Raw genomic sequence first — 19,125 nt, forward strand, 5'->3', positions numbered from 1 at the left:
TAGCGCCGTTGCCGGGGATTCAAATTCCATTAAGTTTTCCTGGGGAAATGATATTCATTCTATTCCTTTAAGGTGATTAAAGGTCTAGAAAGGTTAAAATCTTTCACCTGGCGACTCCACTAGCCCAAACTGGCACCTTTTAAGCACACCAGATCTCATTTAGAATCTGACTTAGTTAATCCCATGCCAAATCCTGAAAAACCTCTAAGAAAATCCCGTTCTAAAAGGAAACATCAACCATCTTCTTCTTTCTCTTCAGCCTTGTGGTCCGAAGAGTTAGTATCATTTGATCCTTTTAGTAATATTACATCTAATTTTGATTTGACACAAATACCTCCTAGGGTTTCTGAACTATTAGATAGGGGAGTTTATTTAGATTCAACTTTCCTCATTCATTCTTTTGAAAAGCATCCAGAACTCCCATTACCACAAGGATCACCTAAAATTGAGTCTGACTTAGGTGTTCATTTACCTGAATACAAACCCTTAGATTTCATATCCCCTACCACTTATTCATTTCCTTCCACTTCTGAACGACTTGAAGCTTCTACTTCTGAACAACCTAAAGAGACCATCTCTGTATATACAAATCCACTCTTTGAAACAAAAGAGGGTATTCATTCACAGGTCTCAAATTTAGTTCTTAAGACTCCTTTAAAGCTATTCAGGATATCTCCTCCTTCTTCACCTCCACATAGGCACACACCCCCTCAATCACCTTCTTTTACCTCTTTTTCATCCTCCTCTTCTTCATCTTCTTCTTCTTCATCCACACAAACACCTCATACACCACCTTATACTATGGCATTCCAACCTATTGTACAAGCTAGATATGCAGCTTTAGTCTTACCTACTAACCTCGATGCATTCCCAACTAGGTACTTGAAATACCTTCCCAAGTATAATGGAGAAACTAGTCCCTCAGCTAAGGACCATCTTCAATCTTTTCTAGACTTTGCAGACAACATGAATATCAAACAAGAAAATGTTTACATGAGATTGTTTGTACAGTCACTTGAACGAAATGTAAGAATCTGGTTTAGGCAGTTACCTGTGAATTCCATTAGAAATTGGGAAGAGCTTACAAACATATTTAAAAACCAATGGGATGTAAAGAAATATCCTCTTTAGTTTCTGACTGAGTTTCAAGAACTTAAAAGAAACTTTGGTGAACCTGTATCATATTTTATCAAAAGGTTCAATAAACTTTATCATAAGATGCCCCTTGATTGTAAACCCCCTGTAGCAGTAGCTAAGTCTAGGTTTTCTAAAGCCTTTGACGATGATTTTGTTGTAATGCTAAGAGAGAGAACTTCAAGAACTCTTGAAGATATGCAAAAAAATGCTATAGAAGTGGAAGCAAATAGGGCTGCTTCAACTTCCTTGAAATCCAAAGAGGAAAAGGCCCAAAGAAAACTCAAATCTATTCAAGAAGCCTCTAGTTCCTCTAGTTCTTCTAAGACTAATACTAAAGATTCTAAAGTAGATAAAATAACTTCTCTTCTTAGAAATATATCTAATAGAATTTCCAAGATTGAGACTCAACCTAGGACAGTTCAACAAACAGTTACTAGACCCTAAAATCAAAATCAAGGTCAGTATAGAAGGAATCCACAATTACAAATTCTTCAGAGACCTAGTAATGATCAGTAGGTTCCCACTCCTTTACTGATAGATGACCAACAACTTGATGAAAATACTATGACTATTACTGAAGATATCAATAACATGGATACTTCTTCTAATCAAACAGTTATGATTCCTCTCTCACAACAAAATCAGGTTCAAGAAGATCAAGAATCCTCACAAGTTTCTAAATACCATTCCTTCTCTGAATTTTAATTGCAGAGTTGAATAAGAGATATGATCTTAGGCCTAGACCTGGCCCTGGAAGACCTCCTAGGGAGACTCCAATAATTGAACCTCGTACCAAAGCTGTTAAAACTCAAACAACTGTTATTTGACCATTAAATCAGTCAACTGATACTGCTCAAAATGATAAAAATGCTTTGGCTACATTTAATGTTGAAAAAGAGTTAGAAATAGTTAAAATCCCAATTCCACTTTCAGAACTTTCCAAAAACCCTGAGTATAAAAATCAAGTCTCCAAATGGATACATAACAACTCAGTTGATGCTGAAAGTGATATCATCAGTATGCAAGATGAAAAACCAGTAGTTGTCTTTGGTCCTAGCTCAGATATGATAGATGAAATAGTGCCTCCTTTCTATGTAACTCTTAAGACAAATGATTCCATGTTATATAATTGTATGCTTGATTCTGGAGCATCACATAACCTCATGCCAAAAACTATCATGGACCATTTGAAACTTGACATAACTAGATCCTATCATGACTTGTACACCTTTGATTCTAAAAGAGTGCCCTGCTTAGGATTGATTAAGTATTTAGTAGTCACCCTTGCCCAAATTCCAGTGAAAAGTGTAGTGCTTGATATAGTTGTCACAAATATCCCTCCCAAATTTGGAATGCTCCTTTCTAGGTCTTGTTGTGCCAAATTAGGGGGAACTCTTTAGATGGATATGTCTTATGCCACTATTCCAGTTTATGGGGGAGAAAAACTAAGGTTATATAGAGAGGTAAGATTTGTGCACACTGTTTACAAAACAGACCAGCCAAGGAACCATCCCATTTATGCAATTGATCAGGATTTTGGTTGCTTTCAACTCTCTTCAAACCAAATACATGAAACTCAAGTTAAAATAGAAGATGTAATTGAAAGTCTTGTACCAAATCAAATTGATGTATGGAAACTATTTTTTGATGGTTCTTGTACAAAATATGGAGCAAGAGCTGGGGTAGTTTTAATTTCACTAGAAAAAGAAAATATCACCCAATAAGGAAAACTTGACTTTGAAGTTACAAATAATGTGGTTGAATATGAAGCTTTCCTTTTGGGACTGCAATTAGGCAAAAGCTTAAAAGTTCAAAAATTAAGTGTTTTTACTGATTCAGAACTTATTCTCAAACAAGTGAGAAATATTTTCCAGACTAAGCATCTTAGACTTAGGTCTTATCGAAATGAAGTTTAGGATTCAGTTGAAAACTTCTTTGATGCTTTTAATTTGACTTATATTCCAAGAGATCAGAATATTCATGTAGATGCCTTAGCTATTTCTACTAGTTCATGATCTGAAAATCACTCGTGAATGATCTCAGTTAATTAATGAAGGTATTATAGACTCATGTGCTGGGGTGTGCCTATGTTATTTTAAGCAATGAATCGATAAGATTACGAAATACACAGGCACTTGAAACAGTAAGAGAAACATAGTAAGCAAATACAAAAACACAACACATTTAATAAGGAGTTCACCCAATCCTCCTGGGCTACGTCTCCTAGTCCAGCCTTCAGTGGTGGCCTTTTCTATTGTGTCTTAAAGCAGAGTTTTTACAATAAGGAGCTCAATTTGAGTCTCAGTTAACAGATGATGATCATTAGGGTGGTACTTGGATTCCCCAATCCTTTAGAGTACACAGACTCCCCCGTACCGAGTCTTGACGTCAACTGGTCTCAGTGGTATGAGTCCAATTTGTTACTCAATACCTGACAGGTATATACAGAGGAGTTGCTTGAACTTCTCAAGCCTTCTTTAGAGTTCACAGACTCTTGGACTCTCTCTGTTCTGTCTACTCGATGTTGCCTTTGCTCTGCAGGTTAGCTCGACTTCTCTGTTCTCTGCAATTCACTTCTTTCTCTACTTTTGTCCCCTCTGCTCTTTGTTTGTTTGTGGCTTAAAGCCAATCTCCTCCCTGACTATTCATTTCCACTTCCCGGCTCTCTAGATCGCTTTCTTCTATCCGCCGGAATTCCCCTGCTCTACGTCATCATCGTTGTGTAACACTTCACAAAGAGGTGGCCACCTGTTTCCTCACGAACTAAGTGTCATTTCTCTTTGAACGGTTTTTATTTGTGTTGCTCCAAGATCGCCCACGAAACTGATTCATCTGCCAACTCATCGATCATGTCGGACCTCAAATCTCATGTACCTCAGTCTATTTCCCCGTCAAATCTGGTCTTCCATAGGGTTGATTCTCCATCGTTGATCTAGTGCCTCCAGATCCTATGATCTCCGTCTATATCACGCGAGTAAGTTGCTCGACCGTTACTCACGTGATGTGAGTGGTTTTCTCTCTCATCCACTAGACACGCATCACCTGGTGTGTGGCATCGCGCTGAACTCGACCAAACCCGCTTACCCCTCGAAGTGCACGCGATATCCTACCAGTTTTGGGTATGGGACCTGCCTTCTGACGGTTTCCACACGGTTTCCTATTTTCCTCGTGATCGAGCACTCGGGGCTTTACTTCACTGAGAGTTTTTCCCTGCGATACGTGATTTTCGATAATCGCGTATCAGAAACTACTTATGTTTTTGGATCTGGGCTTCTGATTGCCAACTTGCATCCATGCGTGGTCTCCATGGGCCAACGGTCAGCGCGCTTTGACCAAGGGTCCTCGTTGTTCCGTGCTGGCCACAAATTGCCATTGTCCAGAGGTCATTTCTGATAAGCTCATTATTCATAAGATTTTGAGGCCTGACATAATTTGAAATAGTCATGAAAATGTTTAAGGATCCAATTCGGATCACGGCCTTCCCATTGAAAAAGCTTTTGGACCACCAAAAATTGGTTGTGAAGCATCGACTAAGCGAGGGTATAGTTGTCTCACTTGTCCAATCTCTATCCATTTTGCACTGCTTGGCTTTGAATCCTTGAGTCCAATCCTAAGGTACTCAACATCTCCCCTGCACATCGTCCTCACTTTCCTGTCCAGAATTGTGTCTTCCTACAATTCATTGAGATATTCAGGTAGCAGATCATCAATAGAAGGCAATTGACTCTGCTCTTCGGGATCTTCAATTAATGAAGGTTCAAATAGTCTCAAGCTGTCTGCATTAACGACTGAGTAGATGTGCATGTAAGCTGGTAAATCAAGGAAAAACGCATTCTTACCAATTTTCTCAAGTATTTTGAAAGGTCCATACCTTATTGGCTTTAGCCTTTTACCTTCACCTTGCATTCTGTCCTTACTGATATACAGCCAAACTTGATCACCAACTTGGAAACTATGCTCTATCTGATGCTTGTCATGCCTTGCCTTGTATTTGGATTGGCTCTTTTCCAGCTATTCCTGTACTGCCTAGTGAATCTCTTGGATTTGTTCAATGAACTTGGTTGCCTTGTCCACATCACAATGTCCATCAACCGTTATGTCTTTACCAAAGACAAAATCCAAGGGAGACCTTGGTGTGAAACCAAAACAGGTCTCAAAAGGAGATCTCTATGTAGAAGAATGTTTTGCTTGGTTGTAAGCATGTTGCACATAACACAAATGTTCATCCCAAAGTTTGGGATGCTTGTTGCAATAACCTTTAAGCAACTCGATCACTGTCCTATTGACCACTTCTGTCTGGCCATCTGTTTGTGGGTGAAAGGCTGTTCTTTTCTTTAGTTTGATGTCCATCAATTCCCACAAGTTCCCACAAACTCGACCAAAACTTCCCAACAAATCGGGTGTCTCGATCAGATACAATGGAAGTGGGTAATCCAAAATGAACCCATACATGCTGAAAGAACAAATTTTCAGTTTTTTCAGCTGTAATCTGTTTATTACAAGGTATCAAAATACACATTTTGCTGAACCTATCCACAACAACATATAAATAGTCATGACCTTTCCTAGATTTAGGTAGTCCTCCAACAAAGTCCATGGAAACACTTTCCCAAGGATGAGAAGGAACTAGCAATGGAGTGTACAAGCATAGTTTTCTATTGCTGGGCTTGCTTTTAGCACACATGGTACACCCTCTTACATATCTAGAAATTGTCTCATTCATTTTTGGCCAATAACAAAATCTTTGCAGCTGTGCAACCGTTTTAGTTACCCCAAAGTGACCTGATATTAGAGAAGTGTGTGCTTCTCGAATTATCTTTACTCTTTCAGTTTGTGGAATGCATAGCTTCCCACAATGATACAAGAGTCGGTCCTTAACATGATAATTCAATTCTTCTACTCGTTTGCCTTGACTTAAAGTTGCATATACATCTTTGAAATCTATATCTTGAGCATATTGTTCAATGCAGCTGTCATGCAGTACTGAATTATGCTTAAGTATAGTGGATGCATTTATAATAGGTCTAGATAACATATCTACAACTTTATTGTGTGTGCCCTTTTTATATCTGATGACTAAATGAAACTGTTGTAGAAAACCCATCCATATATAGTGTCTTGATTGCTGCAACTTAGTTTGGGAGTGTAGATATTGAAGTGGTTGATGATCAGTATGTATAACTGTCTCTTTGCCCATTAAGTAATGTTTCCACTTTTTCATACTTTCTACTAATGCTTACAATTCTTTATCATATGTTGGATAGTTAACTACTGCAGAATTAAATGTCTCAGAATGATAACATATGGGTTTACTGTGCTGTATCAACACTGCTCCCATGGCATAGTCACTGGCATCTGTTTGGATCTCAAATGTTCTTTGAAGATTAGGTAGTGCTAGTACTCGTGCTGTACTAATATTTTCTTTCAAGGTGTCGAAGGCTTTCTTTTGTTTGCCTCCCCACTAAAACACCTTGTTCAATCCTGTCAAAGCATGTAAGGGAGATGCAATTAAGGAAAAGTTAGAAATGAACTTTCTCCAATATTGTGCTGCTCCTAAGAAGCTTCTCACTTCTGTAGCGGATTTGGGTTTAGGCCAGTTTACAATGACTACCACTTTATAGGGATCTATCTTCAATTCACCACCCCCTACTATATGTCCCAAATAATTCAAAGATGTTTTGCCAAATTCACATTTTGAGAGTTTAACATAAAGTTTTTCTCTTTTCAAAACATCTAGTGTCTGCTTAACATGTTTTAATGTTCTTCCCACGTTTTTCTAAATATAAGAATGTCATCCAGATATACAATAACAAAATCATCAAGAAAAGGTCTGAGCACATCATTCATTATTCTCATGAAAGTAGCAGGAGCATTAGTCAAGCCAAAAGGCATAACCAGCCACTCATACAAACCCTACTTTGTTTTGAAAGCAGTCTTCCATGCATCTTGCTCTGCCACTCTGACCTGATGATACCCACTATGTAAGTCTAACTTGGAAAAATAATTAGCTTCTTTCAGTTGATCTAATAAATCATCTATGAGAAGAAGGGGATAATGATTTTTTATCGTTATCTTATTTAGCGCTCGGTAATCAATGTACATTCTCCACGAGCCATCTTTCTTTCTCACCAAAATGATTGGATACCCACATGGTGATGTGCTAGGTCTGATGAACCCCTTCTTGAGCAACTCCTGCACCTGCTTCTTGATTTCTGCATTCTCTAAAGCGAACAACCTGTACATTCCGATGTTAGGCAATGGAGCATCTTGTTGCAAATTAATATCATGCACTATTTCCTTTTTGGGTGGCAGACCTTTAGGTTCTTGAAACAAGATGTCATATTTTAAAACAACTTTTTCTAAATCAGCTCGCTGTTTAGCATCATAGCCCTCAAATACATTGGTTTTATCAGGTTTCTTTTCCTTTACAACCATCAATAAAAATTGTTTGCATGAATTTAAAATTTGTTTCATCTGCCCTGAGTTTATGAGAGTATAATTATTCTTGAGCTTATGAGCCCTTACAAAGTATTCGTTTCCATCTTTAATGAGTAGACTTGTTTTCAGCTCTATAGAAAATAGCTTTTCTATCATACAAGTAAGGACTTCCTAAAACAATTCCACATATATCCAAAGGAACTATATCTAACGCAACCTCATCTACAAATGCTGACCCAAAAGAAAACTTAAGTTTACATTGTCTAGTCACTTTTAGTTGTGCTTTATCACTTAACCAACCTAATGGGTATGGTTTCTTGTGAGGTACAGTCAGTAATCCCAACTTCTTTACAATTACTTCAGAAATTAAATTTACTTGTGAGCCACTATCAAACAAAGTATCAATCTTTTGATGCTTGGACATAACTCAAATATGGAAAAGCTCATGTCTTTTTCTCTCATTTTCTTCGTCATTAATAGATTGTGTAGAATTACTAGTAGATGCTTCAGAATCTTTACCTTGTATACCTGTGGCTGCAATGGTTGCTTCATCTCCTGAGTCTAACCCCAAATCTTTCTGAATAGCTACAACAGTCTTCTTCTTCTTGCCCTCGAACTTCTTAGGTCTTAGCTCCGGATGCAGAATCCAATAGTGTTCATCATCATGCCCATCCTTCTTACAGTGAGTGCATGAAGACTTGCTTTTCTGTGTAGTGTTGGCCTTCCTCTCTTTCCATTTCTGTTTTCTTTTCTCCTTATTCTTGCTTGCAATGGGCTTGGATGATCCTCCAACTTTTGGGTTCCCATTCTTTCCTCTAGCTTCTAGATGCGTAGCTTGAACAGATACCTCATCTATACTAGTGGGATTAAACATGAGGATAGTGTGCCTCATGTAGCTGTGTAGACCACCTATGTACTTCAACAGAGTCTCAGGTGAGTCTAATGAAATTCCTAGAATCAAAGCTCTCTTCCTAAATTCTTGGGTGTAACCCTGTACACTTTTCCCTTTCAATTGGTGAAGGGTCTGCCAGCTCATCATGGCTTGCTACATGTAAGCTAGTGGATAGAACTGCATTTTGATTGCAGAAAAAAATTCACTCCAGACAGAAAGAATCTTACCATGTTTCTTCATGTCAGCTTGTGTCCCGCCTTCCCACCATACCAAGGCAGTGCCTTCGAGGTGTATACTGGCCAGCTGAATCTTACTTTGTCTGAGTTGATACTCTGCACTCTACAATAAACATCAATTTGTCTGATCCAATTATCCAGCTTCTCTGCATTCAGCTCTCCATCATATATTGGTAAATCAAATTTAACATCTAATTTAATCAAAGATTTCTTCTTTTTATGTTCAGGGCTATTAAGAGGTGTGAGAAAGCTTTCTTCTTTCCCTTTGCCTTTTGAGTGGTCATGGAGGAGAGATTTTTCTTCTCCTTTTTCTTGTTTGGAGCCTGATGAATCTTCAGCTTTATGTTTCCTGAAGTCCTTATACATTTCCTCTACCATGGACCTCATGGCCAGGAAACTATCTATAAATTGGGGATCTGATCCCAAGGGACTTTCTTCTGACATTTTCTTCTGAGGATATACTCTTCCAATCTCCAGGTTAGTTTCAACCAACTCTCCTCCTAATTTAAGCTTTGATCTAGTTAGCATTCAACAACAAAATCCAGCACAAGCTTGTCTAACCTTAAACAACCTAGAAGCTCTGATACCACTTGATCTGAAAATCACTCGTGAATGATCTCAATTAATTAATGAAGGTATTACAGACTCATGTGCTGGGGTGTGCCTATGTTATTTTAAGCAACGGATTGATAAGATTGCAAAATACATAGGCACTTGAAACAATAAGAGAAACACAGTAAGCAAATACAAAAACACAACACATTTAATAAGGAGTTCACCCAATCCTCCTGGGCTACGTCTCCTGGTCCAACCTTCAGTGGTGGCCTTTTCTATTGTGTCTTAAAGCAGAGTTTTTACAATAAGGAGCTCAATTTGAGTCTCACTTAACAGATGATGATCAGTAGGGTGGTACTTGGATTCCCCAAGCCTCTAGAGTACACAGACTCCCCCTTATTGAGTCTTGACCTCAACTAGTCTCAGTGGTATGAGTCCAATTTGTTACTCAATACCTGACAGGTATACACAAAGGAGTTGCTTGAACCTCTCAAGCCTTCTATGGAGTTCACAGACTCTCCGACTCTCTCGATTCTGTCTGCTTGATGCTGCCTTTGCTCTACAGGTCAGCTCGACTTCTCTATTCTCTGCAATTCACTTCTTTCTCTACTTCTATCCCCTCAGCTCTTTGTATGTTCGTGGCTTAAAGCCAATCTGCTCCCTGACTGTTCGTTTCCACTTCCCGGCTCTCTATATCACATGCCTCTATCCGCTAGAATTCCCCTACTCTGTGTCATCATCGCTGTGTAACGCTTCACAGAGAGGTGGCCACCTGTTTCCTCACGAACTAAGTGTCAGTTCTCTTTGAATGGTCGTTATTTTCGTTGCTCCAAGATCGCCCGCGAAATTGATTCCTCTGCCAACTCATCGGTCATGTTGGACCTCAAATCTCATGTACCTCAGTCTATTTCCCCATCAAATCCGACCTTCCATCGGGTTGATTCTCCGTCGTTGATCTGGAGTCTCCAGATCCTACGATCTCCGTCTATATTGCACGGGTAAGTTGCTCGACTGTTACTCATGTGATGTAAGTGGTTTTCTCTCTCATCCGCTGGACATGCATCACCCGGTGTGTGGCATCGTGCTGAACTCAGCCAAACCCGCTCACCGCTCGAAGTGCATGCGATATCCTGCCGCTTTTGGGTGCGGGGCCTGCCTTTTGACGGTTTTCGCATGGTTTCCTATTTTCCTCGTGATCGAGCACTCGAGGCTTTCCTTCACTGAGAGTCTTGCCCTACGATACAGGATTAGTGCTAATCGCATATCAAAAACTTCCTCTGTTTTTGGATCTAGGCTTCTAATTGCTAATTTTCATCCACGCGCGATCTCCATGGGCCAACGGTCAGCGCGCTTTGACCGAGGGTCCTCATTGTTCCGTGTTGGCCACAAATTGCCATTGTCTAGAGGTCATTTCTGATAAGCTCGTTATTCATAAGATTTTGAAGCCTAACATAATTTGAAACAGTCATGAAAATGTCTAAGGATCCAATTCGGATCAATTCATTTAAAATTCCTAATCATACCAATGTACTCTATCAAATACAAGTCAAGTATAGACCATCCATCCTAGACAATCTAAAACACTGGCAGATATTTGAAGATGATAAACATTTGAAATCTTTTCTGCAGGTTATAGATGATTTTTCAGTTCTACAAATTGATGAAGATAGAATAGAAATAAATGAAAATGCAAATGAAAATGATACTTCAAATTTCAATTCAAAAATTGTTGATCATGACATTATTCAATTGTCTAACAATTTTATTCCCAAAGGCCTCATTCCTTTAGAAAATTTGTTCGATCAAAATGATGTCCTCTGAAACCCTCAATCCATTTCTTCACAAGATGACATAGAAGAAATTAATATTGGAACAAATGATGATATTAAAAACATTAAAATCTGTGCATCTCTAGATCCTGAGATCGAAGCTCAATATATTAAGTTACTTCAAAATTATAAGGTTGTTTTTGCATGGACCTATGCTGATCTAAAAACCTATGAAACTTCATTAATACAACATAAGATTCCTTTAAAGCCAGAAGCAGTTTCTTATCAACAGAAACTTAGGAGGATAAATCCAGCTCTTCTGCCAACTGTAGAAAAGGAAATTAAGAAAATGCTAGATGCCCAAATCATTCTCCCTCTTAGATATTCTAATTGGGTTGCAAATTTAGTTCCTGTTGGAAAGAAGAATGGAGAAATTAGACTCTGTGTGGACTTAAGAAATTTGAACAAAGCATCATTAAAAGATAATTATCCTTTCCCCAAAATGGATCAGTTACTTCAAATGGTTTTAGGAGCACAAACACTTTCTATGCTTGACGGTTTTCCAGGCTATAATCAGGTAAATGTTGATCCAATAGATAGAGAGAAGACAAACTTTACTACACCCTAGGGTACATTCATGTATGCTAGAATTCCATTTGGCTTCTCCAATGTTGGAGCAACATTTCAAAGAGCTATGGATGTAGCTTTTGTGGGTCAGGTAAATAAATTTGTGGTCATTTATCTTGATGACATAACTGTTTTTTCTAAATCTGATTAGAAACATCTAAAGCACTTGATGAAGGTGTTTGACAGGTGTAGAAAATTCAGAATATCATTGAATCTTAAAAAGTCTTTGTTTTCTATTAAAGAACGAAAACTACTAGGCCATATAATTTCAAAAAAAAGAGTAGTGATTGATCCCAAGCATGCGTCTACCATTGAAACATTGACCTTACCTAGAAACAAGAAGGAGATTCAAGCTTTTCTCGGCAAGATTAATTTTTTAAGGAGATTCATCCCAAATTATGTTGAGATTGTAAAAGATATAACTAACATGCTCCAAAATATCATGAAGTTAAATGGACTGTCTCTTCCAAGCATGCATTTGATCAGATCAAGAAATCTATCTTTGAAGCTCCAACCTTGGCTAGCCTTGATTACACTAAACCATTCAATATCTTTTCCTTTGCCTCAGAAACAACCCTTGCTGCTATTCTACTACAAAAGAAAGAAGATTCCCATGACAAAGCCATAGCCTTTTTTAGTAAGGTTATGAGATATGTCGAGCTTAAGTATGACATAATTGAGAAGCAATCTTATGCCCTTATTCAAGCCCTGAAATCATTCAGGATGCATGTCCTACATTCTCCTATTACTGCTTATGTTCCTAATAGTGCTGTGAAAATTGTTTTAACTCAACCAGACACTGATGGAAAGAGAGGTAGATGGATCACTCAAATATTGAAGTTTGATTTAACTATCAAAACTACAAAGCTAGTAAAAGGCCAAGGATTAGATAAGATTCTAGCTGAATCCAACTGTAAAGTACTTGGAATCAATTTTGTTTTAGAGATACAAGGGAAGAATCCACAAGAACCTTCTCAAACATTAGATGGGAAGAATCCACAAGAACCTTCTCAAACTTCAGATAAGAAGAATACACAAGAACCTTTTTTCCTTGCAGAAGAGGAGAATCCACAAGAACCTTCCCTTCATCCTGAAGAAAAGAATCCACAAGAACCTTTACCTTCAGATCAGATCCACCCTTTATATATTGATGACAAATCTCTGTTGTCAGATTGGTACCAAGACATTGTAAATTTCTTGATCCATTTTAAATGTCCAACATCATTCTCCAAAAGCCAGTGTAAAACTCTCAAACTGAAAGTAGTCAAGTAATATATCATAAATGAAAATTTGTACTGGAAAGACCCACTAAATATTTTGTTATTATGTTTAACATAATCAGAAACTGAAGGAATCATTGAACAGTTTCATACATGATTTTGTGGAGGACATTATGCTTGGAGAGCAATAGCATATAAGATATTAAAGGGAGGATTTTATTGGCCAACATTGTTCTTACAAGTAGGAGCTAAGGTCAGAGGTTGTGTTCCTTGACAAATGTTTGGTGGTAAGTAAAAATTAGTTGCTCTTCCACTGGTGTCACACGGAATCTGTCAAGGGTGCGGACACGACTGACCTTCCTAGAAGTCTAAGACATTCTAATGACAAACAAGACAAAATGGAATGATCTTTCTCTAAATACACCTTTTACAACATGAAAACTACAAGTGTTTAGGCTTACCTTATTCCAAAACGCTGTTGTTGAAGTCCGTTCTTGACGATCCGGATGAGCTCCTCCTTCAAGTCAATTCCTGCAACCACAAACAATCAAACAATTACCAAGCACTTGCATTTCATATAATAAAACATATATTCAACATGCAGACCAAGGAACACATGAAATAACTCATTAACACAAGCTATTGAGAAAAATAAACCAGTTTGTATTAATAACGAAACAAAGAAACTCTTACAACCTGGCCTTGGTGTTGTGCAAATTCCTCCCAGGGTCCATCAAGGGTTTTCCTCTACTTTGACAAAGCTCACCCTCTCCCAAGTAGAATCAAGTGAAGACAATCTCTCCTCACAAAGGCTCTAATGGAAGACCTAAATCCTGCAGCATTTACCCAAAGAAAATGTATAGCTCCAACCTCCTCTCCTTCTGGCTCAATGCCTTCATTTATAGTGCTGTAAAGAGGTTATTCAGGTCCACTATCAATGGGATCATCCCCCTCTATGGGTGGGATAGCTCCCTTATTGATGGGATAAGTTCCCCCTTAATAGAGATACATGAACCAACTGGAGGCGCATCCATTTCATCAAACCGACCTCTAGAATGTTCTAGAAGTAACCACAAGTAACTTTTTCAAGATAAAACTCGCGCATTTTGCCTTTTACAGAGGGACGCACCTGTCCCTTAACATACAGAGCGTCTATGGACGCGGATTTTGTGAACATGGTCAGCGTCCCCGCAGGTAAGGCTAGAGAGAACCTGCGACCCCAGAGATAAACATGATTTTTACAAGACTTTCTCTCTTCTTTGAGTTTGAGATGGATAACAGAGGCATGAGACTTGCCTAAGAGGGTAGCATGACTTGTTGATTGGAGCCATACTAACTGTAAGTAGTCAAGGTGACATTTTTTAGTGTAACAGATTGCCCCCTAAAGTGCGAAGCCTGGAATAGAGTAGGGTTTTGTAATTCTAGGAAGGGTGAAGCGCTTTATCATTTCAAGGATTGCCTTGTGGATGGCCTGGTTGGAACCTGCAATTTTCAACACAAAATACATGGATAAGATTATATCATCACTGAGGTAGGCATTCCCATACTCAGATTCAAAACTTTAACTAATGGACTAACTATTCTGATACAGGAATGATCTTGCAGTACATCATTTTTATAGACTTTTGTAGACACAGTATGGACGCAGCCATCTGTTTATGATTTAGTCTACATAGATAATGAATACAAAACTCCTCGCAGCCTGGATGGTAGAAACTAGATCCAGGGTCTTCACTTCTACTTCTCGAATTGGTACGATTCTAGCCATGTGATTAAATGATTCGATGTCGAACATGGTAGAAACCACTTGATTACCAGTCAATGATGTAAACTGTTAACAAGCGTGAGAGAAACCACCAGTAATGTCAATGGTTCTCAAAGTACCAAGCACAACCCGTGAAATGTGAATAGATGTTTTGATGTCGAACACTTCACGGAATCCTCTGATCGAAAGTCAATGATGTAAACTGACGTCAAAGGCGAGAAACCTGCCATTGATGCATGCAGACTTCAAGGTACTGTCGATTCCTAAGTCATCTTTCTAGATAATGTGTCGATGTCGATAGAAAGCGACCCGTTGCAGGCAAGCCTGCAACACGAAATCATTGTTCAAGTTGAAGAAATGTTGCTGTAAGGACTGACTCAGGGATGGTCAATGGATGACAAGTATTTTGCAGATGAAAGTTTTGCTTGCAGACCTCTTGAACACATAACGACACAACAGATGGTTTGGTGACGAATAACTCAAAGTTGATCCCTGAACCCGGTTAAAGATTTTCAAAGTGATTTAGTCAACTGTGAGGTAAAAGATTTCCCAACCCAGGTGAATGAAAAGTGTCGTGTTCAAGAGCGGTAATAAAGTTTCTTCTGAGGCAAAAGGTGACAAATAGGTTCATTCTTCTCTTTTTTCCCCCACCATTTCTGGCAAGTACCTCTTTATTTTTAACAAGCTTGAGGAGGATAACATATGCTTGATTATAAGCTCATCCTTCGGACGAGTCCAACCTAGTTTAAATGCGAACCCTAGGAAGGAGTGGTTCGTTCCTGTTTGTAATTGAACAGGTCCTTTACTGTAAAAGTTTAACGAGCCCAGTATAGGAGAAACTCGGCGTTTTTCAATTTTAGAGAGTCTGAAAAACTTAAGGAAACTCCACGTTGAACTTTTTCGTATATTTGTGTCCCTCAAGCCCGAAAAAGTATAAAATAATACCTGGGGGAACCGCTTGATCTTGCGACCAAGGAGTACTTTCATAATAGTATCGTTGACCTGAAAAGTAAAAAGCGATCAAAGACACGTCGTTTTATTTCCTTATCGAGTTTGAAACGACAAAAACCCGGCAATCTTTTCCTGATTTTACGGTCAGAAAAGAGCTAAAAGGGGACCGTCTTTTAATTCCGTTTTAACGAGTGAAAAAGAAACACTCGGTGATCTCTTCTTGAAATTTTGTTTGTGAAAAATTACAATTTCCCTTGAAATCCCTTCGTCCTGCACAAAAGCGACACATTACTCATACCTGTTTAAAATAGGCAAAAATACATTTGAAAACATCTTTTCATGGTAAAAAATGAACTAATTCATCCAAAAAACCTATAAAAAGACCTTTTACCATGTCATTTTTACCGTTTCACTGTTGAGGTTGAAAAAGGAGCTTTTGACAAGAAACTTCCCGTGGTTGCTGCGGAAAATCTGACCGTCGGAATCGAACGCCGCTTCACCGAGGTATTTTACACATCCCACTCTTCATTTTTATCCGTTTAGTTTTTTGTTTTTGGTCTCTGTTTCATTTTTTGGGGGGGTTTTGGGTTTAAAATGCGCCCCTCGGCGGACGCAGGTGCCCTTCGGGTGAGCCGCGTCCCCCGACTTTTTCTCACACGGGAAAAAGGTCTGGGGACGCAGTCCGCCTTCAGGCGAGCTGCGTCCGGACGCCCTGTGCTAAAAAGCCGGGGTGCGTCTTCCGCAAAGGGCGCATTTCAAAACCCTAACTCTCTCAAAAAACCACCAAATTTTCTCAAATTAATTTCTAATTGACTCTTTTGATGTGCAGGGGCCAAAACATGTTAGACTGGAGAGAGAGAGAGCACGTAGAAGACGATGAAGCTGCGATTAACCACCAACCCTCTCTGGATGCCTTAAGAACATGTGGATTGTACAAATATTGGACCATACCGGGCATGAGGGGCCAGGTAAGATTTTTGGAATGGCTAGTTGAGCGATGGAACGTTCAAGATCAATGCTTTTACATTGGAGGGCACCAGCTCGAGATAGAGCCCTCGGATGTATACTTTCTCACTGGCTTGCCAAACAGAGGTGAGCAACTCAACCTTGCGGGGACCAGGCCGGGTGGCCAATCCCTTGATGATCTCCGCGAGGAGTGGTGCAGACCAGGGACTCGCCATAAAAAGGGCGTGGAGATAAAGCACATCGCTCTGGCGGAACTTAGAGTTATTGCATTTACGGTCACTAGGATTTGTGGCGCGGCCGCCTTGCACATTGCTTCCGGATCCCAAATGCGGATGGCAGTTGACTGTTACCAAGGCACCATCTTCAACTGGTGCGAAGCTGTGTCGGCTCATATGAAGAGCCAACTAACCAAGGCAAAGAACGGACGACTAAAGACTTTTGGATATGGGCCTCTAGTCGTGAGCTTTGCCTTGGAGAGAGTTCCTATGCTGATCCCTCAGCAACTCACAGTTGATGACTTGGGTCCTCGGGAGCCAAAGCTTGTTCGATGGGTTGCGGTGATGGCCCGGCATCCTGACGAGGGTGCTGCAGTGGTTCGATTCTCTGACAGTTACTTCGACTGGCTAGAGGGCCAGCTTTTTGTGATACAAGACTTTCCATATGCCGGAATGGATTTCAGAGGTGATCCGGACATGGTTCTTCCACAGGGAGAACAATGGGATGACAGAGGTACTTTCATTTTCACAAGTTTTCTAATTATGTATTTTTTATTTTTCATATATATCGTCTCAAAGTAACAGTAAAATTTTAAAAATGCAGATGTTGGACCACAGCGTCCAGCCAATCTCCGGCCTTACGACAGACGACATCCAGCTGCACCGGCACTGGCCTTACAGGATGCGACAGCAGAAGTACTAGCCGATTTGGAGCATGATCTAGAGCGTCTCACGGCAGATATACCTGAGACTACTATGGATGACATTCCAATGAGGCTTCAGCGCTTCGTGGTTGCAGTCCCTGGACCGTTTAGGAGATTTCTGCGCAAGATAGCCCGCGCAGTGGTGTCGTACAGAGAGCACCACCAGTGATTGACTAGTCACTTTTGTAGTCACATGTGACATTTTTGACTTTTTGCACTATCATTTTGCCGATCATAAGGTGTGTTAAACCTATGATCGAAGACGATGTATATATTTTTGGACACACTTCTATCTATATCTATATATCACTATTATCGGCTTATCTTGTTTAACATGTATGATGAAATGTCTTTAAATTTACTTGCATGATTATTATAAATGTCTGTCCAACACTTGAGAAGCAATTGCATCTGCTAATGTATTCAAAGACCTTGGAATATGTTGATATTCAATGTAATCAAATTCACGTTCCAAGAGACGCACTCTCAAAAACAACCTTAATAACACAGGATTTCTAATGGCATAAACTCTATTAAGCTGTAATACAACAAGTTCAGAATCTAACCTCACTATCAAACGTCGAATTCCAAATGAAATAGATTCGGATAATAATTCAACCACTGCACTGTATTCTGCAATGTTATTCGTTGTTTGACCGAGGCTTACCCCATGCATAGAAACTAACTCGTCAGAGGGCGAATAGATAACCCAAGCTGCGGAAGAGATATTCCGTGTACTACGACAAGCACCATCAGCAAATCCAATGTATGTTTGGAGAGGCGTCGACATCTACAATATCAAGAGTAAAACCAAGATAAGCCAAAATAATGACGAAAAACCACACTTACTAAGCTAAGCACACTGACTAAACTAACACACTTGCTAGCTAGAAAGGAAATCTAACCTATCTAAAAAATTACTCCATCCATCATTTTAAGCATAATACCTCTTTAGGTAAAGTCCATTTCTGGGTTTGCCCAAAGAGTCCCCATCAAAATCAACTAACTCATAAGCCCCTTTTGCTAGCTTTCGCTTTACAATGTAGGGCCCATGCCACATGGGAACGAATTTTCCAGCACCTAGCTTATCGTTCGCTTGATCATATAATAGTACTAGGTCTCCTTCCGAAAAACTTCGAGGGGTTACATTTTTATCGTACTGAGCTTTCATTCGTTTCGCGTGAGTCTCGATAGCTAAAGTAGCGTCACGTCGAGTCTCATCTAATTTAGCTAAGTATAACAACCGTTTCTCCTCTTCGGAAGTAGCTGGAAGTAATTCGACAGCCATTTGAAGTGATGAGATTTCGCACTCAATAGGTAACACAGCTTCTAAGCCATAAACTAGCTGAAAAGGGGTGAAACCTGTTGAATTTTTCACTGAAGTTCGATATGCCCATAGTGCCGAAAATAACATGTTATGCCAATTCGTTCGATGGATACCAATGATCCGTCGAATCATGACGACTAGAACTTTGTTGATTGACTCAACCAAACCGTTGGCTTGCGGATAATAAGGTGTAGAGCTATCGTGGCGCAAACCAAGCTGGCTTGTAAGTTCAGTCATCATGACATTTCGAAAATGGCTTCCATGGTCCGTAATGATTGCTTGTGGGACACCAAACCTAGTTATGATATGATTGAATACGAAAA

The sequence above is a fragment of the Pinus tabuliformis genome, chromosome 1_2 (assembly GCF_031772625.1).
Source record: "Pinus tabuliformis cultivar Carrire ecotype Pingquan chromosome 1_2, CPIR1, whole genome shotgun sequence".
Lineage (NCBI taxonomy): Eukaryota > Viridiplantae > Streptophyta > Pinopsida > Pinales > Pinaceae > Pinus > Pinus tabuliformis.